The following is a 17,901-nucleotide window of genomic DNA, read 5'->3' as shown; positions in this document are numbered from 1 at the left end:
GTTTCTCGTCGACATGGATTTCTTCAAGAGGAATGGTGAGGTCTTCCTTTGCAAGACACTTCTTAAGGTTTGAGACGTGAAAGGTATTATGTACTCCGGCGAGTTGTTGCGGTAACTCGAGTCGATAAGCTACCGGTCCAATGCGTTCGATGATCTTGAACGGGCCTACATACCTTGGGTTTAGTTTACCCCTTTTTCCAAAACGTATTACACCTTTCCAAGGTGACACCTTTAACATAACCATGTCACCGATCTGAAACTCTAATGGTTTCCTTCGAACATCGGCGTAGCTCTTTTGGCGACTACGGGCTGTTTTCAATCTCTCCTTGATTTGTACTATCTTTTCAGTAGTTTCATGTATGATCTCGGGACCAGTTAATTGTCGATCTCCTACTTCATTCCAACAGATAGGAGATCTACACTTCCTCCCATACAGTGCTTCAAATGGCGCAGCTTTAATGCTCGCATGATAACTATTATTATACGAGAATTCTGCTAACGGTAAATACTTATCCCATCCGTTTCCAAAATCGATCACACATGCCCTGAGCATGTCTTCAAGAGTCTGAATTGTTCTTTCACTCTGCCCGTCAGTTTGCGGATGATATGCGGTGCTCATATCCAAACGAGTTCCTAGGGCCTCCTGTAGTGATTGCCAGAACTTTGAGGTAAATCTACTATCACGATCAGATATAATGGAAATAGGTATTCCATGCCTTGAAACAATTTCCTTTATATACAATCGTAATAGTTTCTCCATTCTATCCGTTTCCTTTATAGGCAAGAAATGTGCAGACTTGGTGAGACGATCAACAATCACCCAAATGGTGTCGTATCCCCAGGCAGTCTTTGGTAACTTCGTGATGAAATCCATGGTAATACCATCCCATTTCCATTCTGGGATTTCTGGTTGTTGAAGTAACCCTGACGGCTTTTGGTGTTCAGCTTTGACTTTGGAACAAGTTAAACATTCCCCAACATATGTTGCAACGTCTGTCTTTAAATTAGGCCACCAATAATGTGTCTTAAGATCTTGGTAAATCTTTCCAACTCCAGGATGTATCGAGTATCTTGTCTTATGTGCCTCATTTAATATCAACTTCCTTAATCCACCCAACTTCGGTACCCAAATACGATTTGCAAAATATCGAATTCCATCTTCCCGCATAACGAGTTGCTTCTCATACTTCTTCATTATTTCATTTCCTATATTTTCTTTAGTAAGTGCTTCTCGTTGAACTTCTTTGATTTGTGAGTTGAGATTCATGCGAATTTTTATGTTCATCGCTCGTACTCGAATTGGTTCTCGTTCCTTTCTGCTTAAAGCATCGGCCACCACGTTCGCCTTCCCGGGATGATAACGAATTTCACAATCATAGTCGTTTATTAACTCGACCCACCTACGTTGTCTCATGTTCAGCTGTTTCTGATCAAAAATATGTTGAAGGCTTTTATGATCAGTAAACACAGTGCATTTAACCCCATACAAGTAGTGTCTCCATATCTTCAATGCAAACACGACTGCTCCCAGTTCTAGATCATGCGTCGTATAATTCCGCTCGTGAATCTTCAATTGTCGGGATGCGTATGCAATAACTTTCTTTCGTTGCATAAGAACGTAACCAAAACCTTGTCGCGAAGCGTCACAATATATTTCAAAATCATCGTTCCCTTCTGGTAACGATAAAATAGGCGCCGTAGTTAACTTCTTCTTTAGTAATTGAAATGCACTCTCCTGCTCAGAAGTCCATTCATATTTCTTCCCTTTTTGCGTTAACGCTGTCAACGGCTTAGCTATTCGGGAAAAATCTTGAATAAACCTTCTATAATAACCGGCTAAACCCAAAAATTGACGTATCTGCGTTGGTGTCTTAGGAGTCTCCCATTTTTCAATGGCTTCAGTTTTTGCTGGATCAACCTGAATTCCTTTGCTACTAACAACGTGGCCAAGAAATTGAACTTCTTTCAACCAAAAAGCACACTTAGAAAATTTAGCATATAGTTGTTCTTTTCTCAACAACTCTAATATCAACCTTAAATGCTCTTCATGCTCTTGCTCACTCTTGGAATAGATAAGAATATCATCAATGAAAACGATAACAAACTTATCTAAATACGGACTACAAACTCGATTCATGAGGTCCATGAATACAGCTGGCGCATTCGTCAATCCAAACGGCATAACCAAAAATTCGTAATGACCATAACGTGTCCGAAAAGCAGTTTTCGGTATATCTTCTTCTTTGACACGTAATTGATGATAGCCCGACCTTAAGTCAATTTTTGAGTACACACATGATCCTTGGAGTTGATCAAATAAGTCGTCAATTCTCGGTAGTGGATACCGATTCTTGATAGTTAACTTATTTAATTCACGATAATCTATACACATCCTAAAAGATCCATCTTTCTTTTTAACAAATAGAATCGGAGCTCCCCACGGTGAAGTACTTGGTCGTATGAATCCATGATCCAGTAATTCTTTTAACTGACTCTGAAGTTCTTTTAACTCGGACGGCGCAAGTCTATATGGAGCACGAGCCACTGGTGCGGCTCCTGGTACTAAATCTATTTGAAATTCTACAGATCTAAATGGAGGTAATCCTGGCAACTCTTCCGGAAAAACTTCAGGATAATCTCTTGCCACAGGCACGTCATTGATGCACTTCTCTTTTTCTTTCTTTTCGACTTTATTAACATGTGCTAGAATAGCATAACATCCCTTTTCTAAACACTTCTTGGCTTTCAAATAGCTAATGAGTTTTAACTTTGAGTTACCCTTCTCTCCATAAATCATCACCGGCATTTTATCCTTACAAGGAATGCGAATTGCCTTCTTGGCACACACAACTTCAGCTCCTACTTTGGACATCCAGTCCATGCCGACTATTACATCAAAACTTCCTAATTCTATGGGTATTAAGTCAATTTTAAACGTTTCTCCGGCTAAATTTATTTTACAATCACGGCAAATTTTATCGGCTTTAATTAGTTTACCATTAGCTAACTCAATCATGTACTTAGCATCGAGAGGTAATGATGAACAATTCAATTTAGCGTGAAAGTCTCTACACACGTAACTTCTATCAGCACCAGTATCAAATATAATAGATGCAGATAAGTTATTAATGGTAAACGTACCCGTAACAAGCTCCGGGTCTTCACATGCCTCTTTAGCATTAATAACAAATGCTCTTCCACGTGCAGGTCCGATATTCTTCTCTGGATTCGGGCACTGGCTCTTATAGTGGCCTTGTTTTCCACACCCAAAACAAGTAATGGTAGCCAAAGCAGTTCTATTTGCGTTGGTGGCAGGAGTCTTGGCACCATTTGTATTCGTAACGAGAGCCCTACAATCTTCAGCAAGATGACCCTGTCGATTACATTTGTTGCATACCACACTACAGTAACCAAAGTGATGTTTGTGACATCGGTTGCATAAAGGACTTTGTCCTTTGTAACCAAAACCTGAACCACTACCTGCACCTTTCGGGGTTTCTTGTTTCTTAAAAGTTTGTTGTTGATTACCTCGATCATAGCTTCCATTCCACTTTCTCTTGTTACCTGATACCTTCACATCAGTATTGAATGCTTTCTTATCCAAAATGACCTGATCCATTAGCTCGTTTGCCATGGTTATAGCTTCATGAATTGTCTTAGGTTTCGATGCTGTAACATTTGCCTTGACCTTTTTGGGCAAACCATCTTTGTACATTTCAATCTTCCGTTCTTCGGTTGGAACCAATTCAGGACATAGCAAAACTAATTCCATGAATCGCTGATTGTAGTTGGTGATTTCAGTACCAATAACCTTCAGACTTCGTAACTCATCTTCCAACTTCCTAACCTCGTTCCTTGGACAATATTCGTTGATTAACATTGTTTTGAATTCTTCCCACGGAGTATCATAAGCTACATCTCCTCCTACAGCCTTCACATAATTTTTCCACCACGTGAGTGCACTATCTTGTAAAGTGCACGATGCATACTTGGTCATGTCCTTCTCAACACAACCACTAATTTTAAACACAGTCTCCATCTTTTCTATCCACCGGGTTAAACCGATCGGTCCTTCTGTTCCACTGAATGATGAGGGCTTGCAAGCTTGAAAAGTTTTGTAAGTGCACCCCACACGAGGATTTGGGTTAACTGCAGCACCTCTTGCAGCCTCGACCCATAACATTCTGTCGTTCACTCGCTGATTGATGAGTTCCTGGATTTCTTGTTCCGTCATTCGGTTCAATCGCTCCATATTCTTCTATAAGAATGAAAAGAAAATAATTATTCACATGGAATATTATAGATGTAGTGTATATTTACAGTACATTATAGCTTATTAATAATATGAACCAGGTATTATTATAAAAGCCTTTTCTTCTTATTAGCGTTTTATAATTATATCTAGGGTAGTACCTACCCGTTAATGTCCATACTTAATAGCTTAGTACAGAATCAATTACTACCATCTAAATAATACTTAACCATGGAAAATTATTGCATTTCACACTTCACTATTTTACATATGCTTATCTTATATCGAACATTAAGCAAACCACACTAATAATATCATACAAAACATTATATGATCCCATGGTTTAATACGGCAGCGCATCGTTTGGTCTATTTTCTAGGACGTTTAGGTTCAAGGAATGGCCTAACGCTTATCCTAGCTGTCTGCCTATATTTTGGCTGTGGGGCTGAAGAACTGGATGCCGGGACAGCACGAATAGGAATAGCGGGAATAGGGGTGGTAGTGTCTAGTGGAGTTGGTGCCACATCATCCTTACTAAACTCAGGATTTGAATTTTCTAATTCATTAGCCTTTCGTTTCTTTCCTAGTTCAAACTCTTCTTTTGTAATTTCCTGTATTTCTTCCTCGGGTTCACTTTCCTCCTCGGGTTCACTTTCCTCCTCGGGTTCACTTTCCTCCTCGGGTTCACTTTCCGGGTTCTCTATAGTCGGTTCATCCGGAATTTGTGAGTCTTCCTCAAAGATATCATTTTCGTCATCGGATAGGTTAATGACTGGAACACCATCTGAAGATTCTGGTTCGGAGTCGCTGAATGTGATAACAAGTTTTGAGCCCGACATCTATCACACAACAACTAACCCATTAGTACTACATAATATTTACATATAAATTTTAACCAACAATGATAAGCAATGGTTTTTAAATCAGACCCGGTCAAAGTCCAGACTTACTAATGTATCCTAACGACTTATCGGTTAGACACACTAATGCAAACCTGGTTCGCTAAGACCACCGCTCTGATACCACATGTCATAACCCGTCCTTAACCATAAGAACGAGTTAGATAACGTATGATTTCATTGCGAGGTATTGACCTCTATATGCGACATTTTTAAAAGAACAACTGCATTTATTTTACATTACAAACCATAACTCTTATTTTAATACAAGCTTTAGACAATAAAAAGATGATTATCGTTTAGCGATAATCTTAGACTTACAAACTTTACATGTGATGATAACAATACAATTTCTAGCATATTTTACACTACAAATCCTCCGATATGCAGTTTTATTTTTGACACAAATATGCATACTCAAGATCTTGTTTAAATTCAACATGTTGCAGCGGAAGCTTTTAGTTATCACCTGAGAATAGACATGTTTAAAACGTCAACATAAAGTTGGTGAGATATAGGTTTAATGCCGGCAGCAATATATATATATATATATAGACCACAAGATTTCATATATAAACATTTTAATAAAAATATTCTAAGTGGTTGAGCACTTGGTAACCATACTTAACATTTAATCACGTCGCATATTCCCTTTATTATGAAATCTTACTACACCGTACCAAGTGTAGTCACGAAACGAAGTACTGTGCAACCGTTGAATACTGGTCGTCCAGTCCGGTTGGGGTTGTCAGGCCCGATAGATCTATCAACAGGATTCGCGTTTACAATACCGCTGTAAATAACAGTTACCAAGCTACAGGGAAGTATGCCAGTGGTACAACTCAACGTAGAATATATTTTTCAGTTACTTGTGTCCATATCGTAAAACATAAAATACATGTATTCTCATCCCGAAATATTTAGAGTTTAAAAGTGGAACTATATACTCACTTTCGTCTTGAAGATATATATATAATTTGACTTGGTCTCCGGTTGATATCACGAACCTATCCATATATAATATATCAATACCTTTTCTTTTTAAACAAACGTCACATATATATACTTGTTATACTTTTAATACTTTGAATAATTCCTTAGTCCGTAGTTAGCAGTTCGTTGTTAGTAATTCAATTTTAATGGTTCATTTTTAGATGTTTAATATACCCGCAATGAAATAAATAAAACCCCCAACGAAATAAATAAAACCCCATCGTATATGTATTGGTCGAGATTAATCTTGACCCATGGTACCGGTGTTGTCAAATGACGTGTTGCGTACATAAAGTACCGGTGTTGTCAAATGACGTGTTGCGTACAATCATGGGATCTTATGATTAATCTTCTCGTGTTGTTTACGGGTGATCCTGAACCATATAAAATTGAATTATAAGTACATATATATAAAATATCATGTTAACTTAAAAAGATGTGATTTATTTAATTTTTTCCCAATTATTTTCGTGGCTAAACTAGTCTTGGATATCCGATTTTGTTTCGGTCATAGTTTCTTCGTTACAACTCCGTTTTCGTTGATTCAACTTGCCATCTCCTTGGATCGAGTCCCTCTTTAAGACTATGAACTGTAAATACCTTAGTTTGTATTCAAAATTACACGGCATAGGTCAAACTTTAGTGAAACTTATGAAGTTAATCATTTTCCATCATGTAAACAACCTCAAATGATTATTTTTCTAAAAATACTTATACTTTGAGTTAAATCATGAAATTTTTATGTGTTATCATATTCATAGTAAAAATCATTTTTCCAGAAAATAAACCTCCAATTCAAAGTTTAAGATGGTTTTTAATTATCCAACCCAAAACAGCCCCCGGTTGCACTCCGACGTCGTAAATTCAGTTTTTAAGGTGTTCTTTGAAAAACCAAGTTATACCTTGTTAAGTTAGCATATAATTAAGATATGTTACAGGTCTTGAAGTATTTTAAAAGTTAATTTAGAAGGATCTATTTAGTTTGCGAACAAGTTTGAAATCATTCAAACTATGTTCTAGTTTATAAACTCTTATATATATAGCTATAAATATATGAATTGAAAAAGAGTTGAAGTAGAGTTTTTACCTCAAGTTTAAAATGTAAAGTTGCTGGAAAGAAGTAGTAAAATAAAAGTTGAGAGAGTTCTTGCAAGTGTGTGTGAAAATTGGAAGTAAAATTTGGAAAATGAATGTGTAAAAATGAGTTAAAAATGGTGCTTATTTATAGGCTTGAAAATTTGGTTTTTAGTGAAAATATCTAAGATAAGTTAAAATTTATTATGTCATGAATGACATATTATTCCAATAATTGAAGATTTCTATTGGTATATACCAATAGTAAATACTTCTAGAAGCTGTGTATAGTACCCTAGATATACGTATAGGATTATTGAGGAAACGGAACGAGAATTCAAATATAACTATCTTTTGTAAATATACTTATATTGTTTTATGTATAAAAGTCCTTTAAAAATGATTAAATACATTACTTATACGATATATGTATAAACATTATAAATCATCAGTATTTATGTCAAATAACGTTACGTATGGTTATTGTTTTGAAAACTTAAGTTAGTAGTTTCAAAATATACTTATGACTTTTTGTTATTAATACAAAATGAGATATTAAAACATCCTGAGATCATGTTAAATATGTATGTATAATTATCATATATTGTATAGTTCGTGATATCATCGGTCAAACTAGACGGTCAAACGTTGTGTAAAACTCTTTTCAAAAACATAAATCTTAACAATTTGGATTGCTTATCATGTTGGTAAGGTTTAATTTATATAAATATTAATCTTATAAGTATAGAACGATCGAAAAAGTGCGGGTCATTACATATATACACTCCAATGATCAGCTCTTAGCAGCCCATGTGAGTCACCTAACACATGTGGGAACCATCATTTGGCAACTAGCATAAAATATCTCATAAAATTACAAAAATATGAGTAATCATTCATGACTTATTTACATGAAAACAAAATTACATATCCTTTATATCTAATCCATACACCAACGACCAAAAACACCTACAAACACTTTCATTCTTCAATTTTCTTCATCTAATTGATCTCTCTCAAGTTCTATCTTCAAGTTCTAAGTGCTCTTCATAAATTCTACAAGTTCTAGTTACATAAAATCAAAAATACTTTCAAGTTTGCTAGCTCACTTCCAATCTTGTAAGGTGATCATCCAACCTCAAGAAATCTTTGTTTCTTACAGTAGGTTATCATTCTAATACAAGGTAATAATCATATTCAAACTTTGGTTCAATTTCTATAACTATAACAATCTTATTTCAAGTGATGATCTTACTTGAACTTGTTTTCGTGTCATGATTCTGCTTCAAGAACTTCGAGCCATCCAAGGATCCGTTGAAGCTAGATCCATTTTTCTCTTTTCCAGTAGGTTTATCCAAGGAACTTAAGGTAGTAATGATGTTCATAACATCATTCGATTCATACATATAAAGCTATCTTATTCGAAGGTTTAAACTTGTAATCACTAGAACATAGTTTAGTTAATTCTAAACTTGTTCGCAAACAAAAGTTAATCCTTCTAACTTGACTTTTAAAATCAACTAAACACATGTTCTATATCTATATGATATGCTAACTTAATGATTTAAAACCTGGAAACACGAAAAACACCGTAAAACCGGATTTACGCCGTCGTAGTAACACCGCGGGCTGTTTTGGGTTAGTTAATTAAAAACTATTATAAACTTTGATTTAAAAGTTGTTATTCTGAGAAAATGATTTTTATTATGAACATGAAATTATATCCAAAAATTATGGTTAAACTCAAAGTGGAAGTATGTTTTCTAAAATGGTCATCTAGACGTCGTTCTTTCGACTGAAATGACTACCTTTACAAAAACGACTTGTAACTTATTTTTCCGACTATAAACCTATACTTTTTCTGTTTAGATTCATAAAATAGAGTTCAATATGAAACCATAGCAATTTGATTCACTCAAAACGGATTTAAAATGAAGAAGTTATGGGTAAAACAAGATTGGATAATTTTTCTCATTTTAGCTACGTGAAAATTGGTAACAAATCTATTCCAACCATAACTTAATCAACTTGTATTGTATATTATGTAATCTTGAGATACCATAGACACGTATACAATGTTTCGACCTATCATGTCGACACATCTATATATATTTCGGAACAACCATAGACACTCTATATGTGAATGTTGGAGTTAGCTATACAGGGTTGAGGTTGATTCCAAAATATATATAGTTTGAGTTGTGATCAATACTGAGATACGTATATACTGGGTCGTGGATTGATTCAAGATAATATTTATCGATTTATTTCTGTACATCTAACTGTGGACAACTAGTTGTAGGTTACTAACGAGGACAGCTGACTTAATAAACTTAAAACATCAAAATATATTAAAAGTGTTGTAAATATATTTTGAACATACTTTGATATATATGTATATATTGTTATAGGTTCGTGAATCAACCAGTGGCCAAGTCTTACTTCCCGACGAAGTAAAAATCTGTGAAAGTGAGTTATAGTCCCACTTTTAAAATCTAATATTTTTGGGATGAGAATACATGCAGGTTTTATAAATGATTTACAAAATAGACACAAGTACGTGAAACTACATTCTATGGTTGAATTATCGAAATCGAATATGGACCTTTTTATTAAGTCTGGTAATCTAAGAATTAGGGAACAGACACCCTAATTGACGCGAATCCTAAAGATAGATCTATTGGGCCTAACAAACCCCATCCAAAGTACCGGATGCTTTAGTACTTCGAAATTTATATCATATCCGAAGGGTGTCCCGGAATGATGGGGATATTCTTATATATGCATCTTGTTAATGTCGGTTACCAGGTGTTCACCATATGAATGATTTTTATCTCTATGTATGGGATGTGTATTGAAATATGAAATCTTGTGGTCTATTATTATGATTTGATATATATAGGTTAAACCTATAACTCACCAACATTTTTGTTGACGTTTTAAGCATGTTTATTCTCAGGTGATTATTAAGAGCTTCCGCTGTCGCATACTTAAATAAGGACGAGATTTGGAGTCCATACTTGTATGATATTGTGTAAAAACTGCATTCAAGAAACTTATTTTGTTGTAACATATTTGTATTGTAAACCATTATGTAATGGTCGTGTGTAAACAGGATATTTTAGATTATCATTATTTGATAATCTACGTAAAGCTTTTTAAACCTTTATTGATGAAATAAAAGTTATGGTTTGTTTTAAAATGAATGCAGTCTTTGAAAAACGTCTCATATAGAGGTCAAAACCTCGCAACGAAATCAATTAATATGGAACGTTTTTAATCAATAAGAACAGGACATTTCAGTTGGTATCCGAGCGTTGGTCTTAGAGAACCAGAATTTTGCATTAGTGTGTCTTATCGAGTTTGTTAGGATGCATTAGTGAGTCTGGACTTCGACCGTGTTTACTTGAAAAATGATTGCTTAACAAATTTTGTTGGAAACTATATATTTTTAACATGTGAATATTATGTGATATATTAATCTCTTAACGTGTTTGATATTATGTGATAGATGTCTACCTCTATAATAAGTCCCATTGACTCACCTAATAATAATGAAGAGTCAAATGTAAATTGGAATGATTCTTGAACTGATTCACAAGTTCCCGAAGAGGAACCGGAAGAAGAGTCGGAATCGGAAGAAGAATCAGAACCGGAAGAGGAGGAACCGGAGGAGGAAATAGAACCGGTGGGGGAAATAATAAAACAGTTAAGTAAAAGAAAATCCTCAACCAACCGACCAAGGTTAATTATGGTCAATGGTATTTCCGCCAAGGAAGTAAAATATTGGGAGGATTACCAATTCTCCGATGAATCGGATTCCGACGAGAATTTCGATGATGTTATAGAAATTACCCCAACTGAATTTAAAAAGGCAAAAGAAAATAATAAGGGAAAGGGCATAAAAATAGAGAAATCTAATTCCAACCCCGATGAACTTTATATGTATCGTTGATGTTTGCAGCGTGGTATAAGAAAATAGCTTATATTTTTACAGAAAATACTATTAAATACGATACATTTTTACACAAGATATTTATTTATAGAATGGATATACTTAAATCTTGCTACAACTCTTATAGGCAGTGTACCTAATCGTACAGTAGTGTAATTTTTAGTAAGTCCGGTTCGTTCCACAGGGAATCTTTTTAAACAAAGCTTAACGCTATATTAGTTTACTTTTATAAAAATACAAATATATATATATATATAAGTAATATTATTATTATAAAGGGGGTTTTTTACCGTTTAATGACCGGTTTGTCGATTTTAAAACTTTAGTCGCAGTTAAAACCAAATAAATACAAGACTTTAAATTAAAGCATAAAGTAAATAACGATAATGAAATTGCGAATAATAAAAGTGCGATAAAATAAACTTGCGATAATTAAAAAGTACGATAATTAAAAGTGCAATTAAATACAATAACAATAAAAATGCGATAATTAGAAGTGCAATTAAATATAAAATAAAGGAAATTAAATATGAAATAAAAGAATTATGCTTATTTAAACTTCCGTAATCATGATGTTTGACGTGTTGATTTTAGTTTTATGCCCATGGGTTAATTGTCCTTTGTCCTGGATTATTTAATATGTTCGTCTGGTTTTTGTCCATAACAGTCCATCAGTCATAAATATAAAGTGCGAGTGTCCTCGTCAAATTATCCTTATACCCGAAGTTAAATATTCCAACTAATTGGGGACTTAAACTGTAACAAGATTTTAATACTTTGTTTAATAATTACACCAGGATGTCGACTGAGTGTAACTCAAGGTTTTAATATTTTGTTATCAATTATACCAAGTGTCCTTGTACATAATTTCACCCGTGTTTTAATTATTCTAGTGACTATTAATCCATTCCCGTGTCCGGTTAAATGAACGATTATTCGTACATATAAATACTCCGCCCATCGTGTCCGATTGAGTGTATATGGTAATTTATAGGGACGCCCAATTGTAAATCTTTATATTAACATTAACAAACTATCATTTAGTTAAACAAATATAAAGCCCATTAACAGCTCATAGTCTAATTTCCACAAGTGTCGTTCTTTTGTCCAAACCCCAATTATGGTACAAAGCCCAATTACCCAATTTTAGTAATTAGCCCAACATCATGATTACTTCGTTTTAAATAAGCATAATAATAACTTAGCTACGAGACATTAATGTAAAAAGGTTGAACATAACTTACAATGATTAAAAATAGCGTAGCGTTACACGGACAGAATTTCGACTTACACCCTTACAATATTCGCTAACATACCCTTATTATTAGAATTATAATTAAAATTAAAATATAAATTATAAATATATATTTTACGTATATATGGAGAGAAGAGAAAGATGGATTGATATTTTTGGTGCACCAAAGCTCGATTTTTATAGGCATATGGGCTGGAACTGGGGCTCATGCGATAGCATGGATTTATGCCTTCCAGGCCATGCGATTGCATGGCCAGCTGGGGAGGCTCATTTTTGGTTGTTTTCTTCTGCCGACGGTTTTATAAATAATATAATATATTAAATAATTATAAGAATTATTTAAATATTATATTATATTTATGTGCATAGTTGACTTGTAATTTTTAGTCCGTTGCGTCGAGCGTTGAGAGTTGACTCATGTCCCGGTTCCGGATTTTTGAACGTCCTTGCGTACAATTTAATATCTTGTACTTTGCGTTTTGAATCTTGTACTCTTGTAATTTCGAGACGTTTCTTATCAATAATTGGAACCTCTTTGATTGTATTTTGTACTTTTGAGCTTTTTGGTCGTTTGCGTCTTCAATTCGTCGAATCTGTCTTTTGTCTTCACCTTTTATTATTTAAACGAATATCACTTGTAAATAGAACAATTGCAACTAAAAGCTTGTCTTTCTTGAGGAATAATGCTATGAAATATATGTTCGTTTTTAGCATTATCAAATATTCCCACACTTGAGCGTTGCTTGTCCTCAAGCAATATCGTCTTGAAATACTAGAATCACTTCTTTATTCTTCACACTTTGTACATCAGTGATTTCTATACGGCGATATAAACAATGATAGTAACGATAGAACCATGGTTAAAGGTGGGTGTGTCATCCACAGTTGCCTCGGGTTTAGGTCAACGACACTTGCAATCAAATAGCCGATTTACTTTTGGTTTCCAAAGCAAAGTGCACATTTGAAAGGCGGTTTACAGTCCCACATGACTATGAAAATGTAGATCCTTAAGGAAATTGGATCTTTATGAAAATATTTGATCTTTTGAAAATTCAATCTAGCTTTTACCCTAGATAAGTTTTCCGGAATAACCCTTCACCGGTGTTTGCAAAATGTTTTTGTGGGTTTGGTGGGTTTCAGATTTGAAAATTTTAGCTCAAAACTTATGGTTTTGTGTCACCCACTTGCTAACCTTGTATTAGGAAAGCAACACATCCAGTATACTCGCTCCGTATATTACCTTTCGATAAACTACCGTCCGGTTGTAAAGGAAAGCGTTGAACAAGCAACTGTTAAGGCAATGTCCCCTGACATGCTTTTAATTATGGTCTATAACGTGTCGGACGCAATTACTATCCTTGGTAGGAGAAATAGTAAAGCTCACCCTTATGATTTTTCGGTCTGGCACAAGGTCCTGTCTTTGACCACTATGCAACCACCGTTCTTACGGTTGACACCCGATTTGGTTCAGGTGACCTAATGAATTCCAGGTGAATTCCTAGGATTTTACGTTCAATGGTAATGAACGCATTGAAAATGGGTTTTCAGAAAACAAATCGGTTTTAATTTGATCAAAATATTTTCTCGTTCAAGCTCGAGTTTAGATATCATCGAATTCCATGAGTTTGTAATTCTCAATCTTTAAAGTCAATCTCAAGGATTGAGTAATATCAGTCTTAAAAGCTGATTTTTGATCTTTTAAGGAGATTATCCTTTCTGGAGATCTGATTCATTAGTCTTATCAAGCTAATTTGCACGGTGCCTCCCATTGTACGTGATAAATCCTTCTCATGGTTAGGATAAATCTGACCACTTGGCGACCCTGTTTGATGCTGAGGTCCGTGGATTTCCTGCTGATTTTAGAGATGACTTTTCTAGATTTTTCGTCAACCTACAGCTGGTCTAGATGACAACTTCTTGACCTAAATCAAGAAGCGCGTGTCTTTTTCGGAAGACTTTACTTCCTTTTAATGATGGAATTGATTCATCGTGTAGATCCATCTCTTCTTTTCTTTCATCGGGTAAAATGGTTTAGTTTAGTCCAAAGCAAAAGTATTTTCAGTTATTTGTTACAGATATATGTGACATATGTTTAAGATAACTTGGTAAATTTTCCCACACTTGGCTTTTATTTTCCTTTTTATCGTCCTCTATTCCATTTTAAATGAATTTCAACATTTTGGTTTGTTTCTCAATTTATGTCCTTTCCGAAGTTACAATAATTTCGGTGTTAACACCTAGTTTTATCGTTCATAAATATGTATAAACATGATTTTGAGTTCATTTAATTGAAAATTTTGAAAAATTTTACTAGAATTGGGTAGTCAGTATATAAGACTAGGGCTGTTCTTTATTATCAGAGAGCACTAGATTCTAATACAACTACTACGTTACTAGTATTTTTAATGGTAACCAAGTGTATAAAGATAAAAATTTTAAAAATCCGAAAGAATTTAACCCCTTCCCACACTTAAGATCTTGCAATGCCCTCATTTGCAAGAAATCAGTACAATTTAAATTATTGAGGATGATTAGCGTAGAAATGATTAAATTTTACCAAAGTTTCCAAATATATTGGCGTTTGTTTGCTGAATGATAAATGGTGCATAGCATTTGTTCATTTCGTCTGTTGTTACATCACATTTATTTGTCATTTCGTCTGTTGTTACATCACATTTCGTCTGTTGTTACATCACATTCATTTGCCAGTCTTTGAAAATGCGCTGTTTTACCCTGTTTTGAACAATCGACAATATACATACATACAAGTATAATCATGCATGGCAATTTGAAATGGGACTTAATATCCCACTTTCAAATTCTAAATATGAAATATTAGTACACAATAATAATAAAATAATAAAAATTACACAAATTTATCCAATAACATAAGTTTAAACATGAAAAAGTCAAAAGATAAAAACATAATAATCATAAAAATAACCAAATGGAACTAAATCAGTCTGGATAGGGGTTCCAGTTCATCTCATCGGGTGGGTTCCATTGTTGGTTATAGGTGTTCTGATAGGCTTGGTTATAGTCATACCGGTTAAAGGGTGGTCGGATATCGGGGCTATGTGGCGGAAAATGAGCAGGTCGAGTAGGTACATAGTTATTTGGTACCTGATATGATAGCTGGCTCATGATTTGGTGCTGATGAACTAACCAGCTATCGTGTTGGCGTCGCCTATAATCCTCGTATACTCGCTCGGAGTTCCACTGCTCATACATACTATGTCTGGCCGCGTTCGTCATTGCTTCCTCATCTATACGAACGTGGACGTCAAGAATAGCATCTCGAAAGACATCCCTAATGTCTTCCGCCTCCTCCATTTACTCGTCTGAGCCTCTCTCTACCTGAGGATGAGATCCCTCATAGGGTACTGCCTGGTTACGTATACTTTTCAATACCTTAGCACCCACATAAACTTTCAATCCTAAGGGCTCAACCTGTTCTCTACAAATCTGTAATGGACCCCCTTGGTTCCTATCAACACCTAAATACTCTCCAATGAGAGTAACAAAAATACCTCCTCCTATTATACTCCTGTCCTGCATTCCCTCTACCATTTTAGATAAATAAAAAGCAACACAGTAAGGGATATTGACAAAGCTTCTAGGATCCCGAATACACTTTAGGTAGAATAAATCATATAAGGTAATTTTTTCTTTATTATGACCTCTTTGTGTAATCGAGTTAGCCAAAAATCTATGAATAATACGAAGCTCGGCTCTGTCAATATGTGTATAGGAGTGTCCTCCTGCTCATGTAAAAACATCAAAATGTGACATACGCCTCCAAATGGCGTCAGCGTCAAAGTTACTATCTACCCGTTCACCATAATGAATCAAGTTTGTACAATCGGGTAATAGCAACTCACTAGGAGTATATATCTGTAAGGCCCTGGCCATGTCCAGCATGGACATTCTGTACATCCTACCGCCAAGGATAAACCTAAGAAATCTTCTATCATCTATCCTAACTATATTTGTATCAAGTGATACAGTACTCATCAACTCAACACACCATTCCTTATATACAGGTCTACAAATGGTGAAAAGACGTTCCCAATCTGTAAAAGAAGAACTGCCATACCTTTGAACTAAAAGCTGTCTAACACGGTCAGCTAGATGGACCGTTTCCAAAGGGGCCCAATCAATTACCCTTGGCACCTCTACATTTTTTGTTACCAATTTGAATTTGTTCCTTTGATATGTCTCGTAATCTCTCCATCTTCTATCAAATCGCAGATTAGGATGTAGAGTGTGCTCAGGAATCGTTGAGAATTCTACTGGCGGCCTCATTGGGAATACTATGAATTCATCAACAAACTGTACCGGATCATAATAAGGTATGTGCTGATCAGGCTGTTGTTGTTCCTGTTGTGGTTCTTGTTCGTGATGCATTTCTGGTTCTGGTTCTGGTGCTGGTGCTGGTCGTCTAGATGATGATGCTCCTGAACCTCCAGTATCGGCTCTCTGTAAAACACATCAAACACAAAAATTGTGCATCCAAATATGCATTAGTGTTATCAAAATAACAACTTAAAACAATCACTATAACATGTTAAATCAAAATTAAACTTATACACATTTTCACAATTTTTCACAATTCTACACTTTTCAAATAAGCACATATGAAAATGTATACAAAATTCATAAGCATTTAACTCAAATAACATGTCAAAATATTCATTACTAATAATTAAACAAGTCTCAAATGGCAAATATATCAAATTAATCAAGTTCATGAATTTTGGACTTAAAAAGTCCACTTTAATCTCCAAAAATCATGTTTAGGATCATTGTTTGGATCATTTAACTATCTAAACATGTTACACTACTCAATTTAGCAATAATTCATGACAAAAATCGGCCATAACCTGTTTATATCAAAAAGCCCCAAATTGCTCAAGAACACAAACCCTAGATTTCTAAAAATTTTGAAGTTTTTGGCTTCAAATCATGTTAAATAGCATCAATCTAGGTTATACATGCATAAAATACTAACAATTTAACACTAATTACACTAGAAATTAACAAAATTGCATTAGGTAAAAAATTGGTAATTGTCACAAAAACTAGGAATTTATAGAGTTTAGGGGTGTAATTTTTACCAATTTGCTGAAGAATGAGAATCTAGGCATGATTAGAGCAAGAAAAATGACGAATTACGGTGGGAAAATGGCGAAAATTGGTGAATTTTTGGAGTTGGTTCGTGAATGTGTGTGTGTTGTGGTGAAGAAGACAGAACAGCTGCTGTTATTTGTTTCTGACCTGCATTTCAGCTCCATGCGATCGCATGGAGTTGAAGTGTAAAACCCATGCGATCGCATGGGGGTCCGGGTACAGTGTTTTCAGTTTTTTTTTTTTTTTTTTATATAAAACCTTATACTTTATAAAACTTATAATTAATTAAATTTTAAAAATTTTGTTTTCCTTTAGGAGCGAGGGCGTTTCGGATCATTGTCCT

Source organism: Rutidosis leptorrhynchoides, chromosome 9 (genome assembly GCF_046630445.1).
Source record: "Rutidosis leptorrhynchoides isolate AG116_Rl617_1_P2 chromosome 9, CSIRO_AGI_Rlap_v1, whole genome shotgun sequence".
NCBI classification, from domain to species: Eukaryota; Viridiplantae; Streptophyta; class Magnoliopsida; order Asterales; family Asteraceae; genus Rutidosis; species Rutidosis leptorrhynchoides.
Note: the sequence above shows the minus strand (reverse complement) of the source record.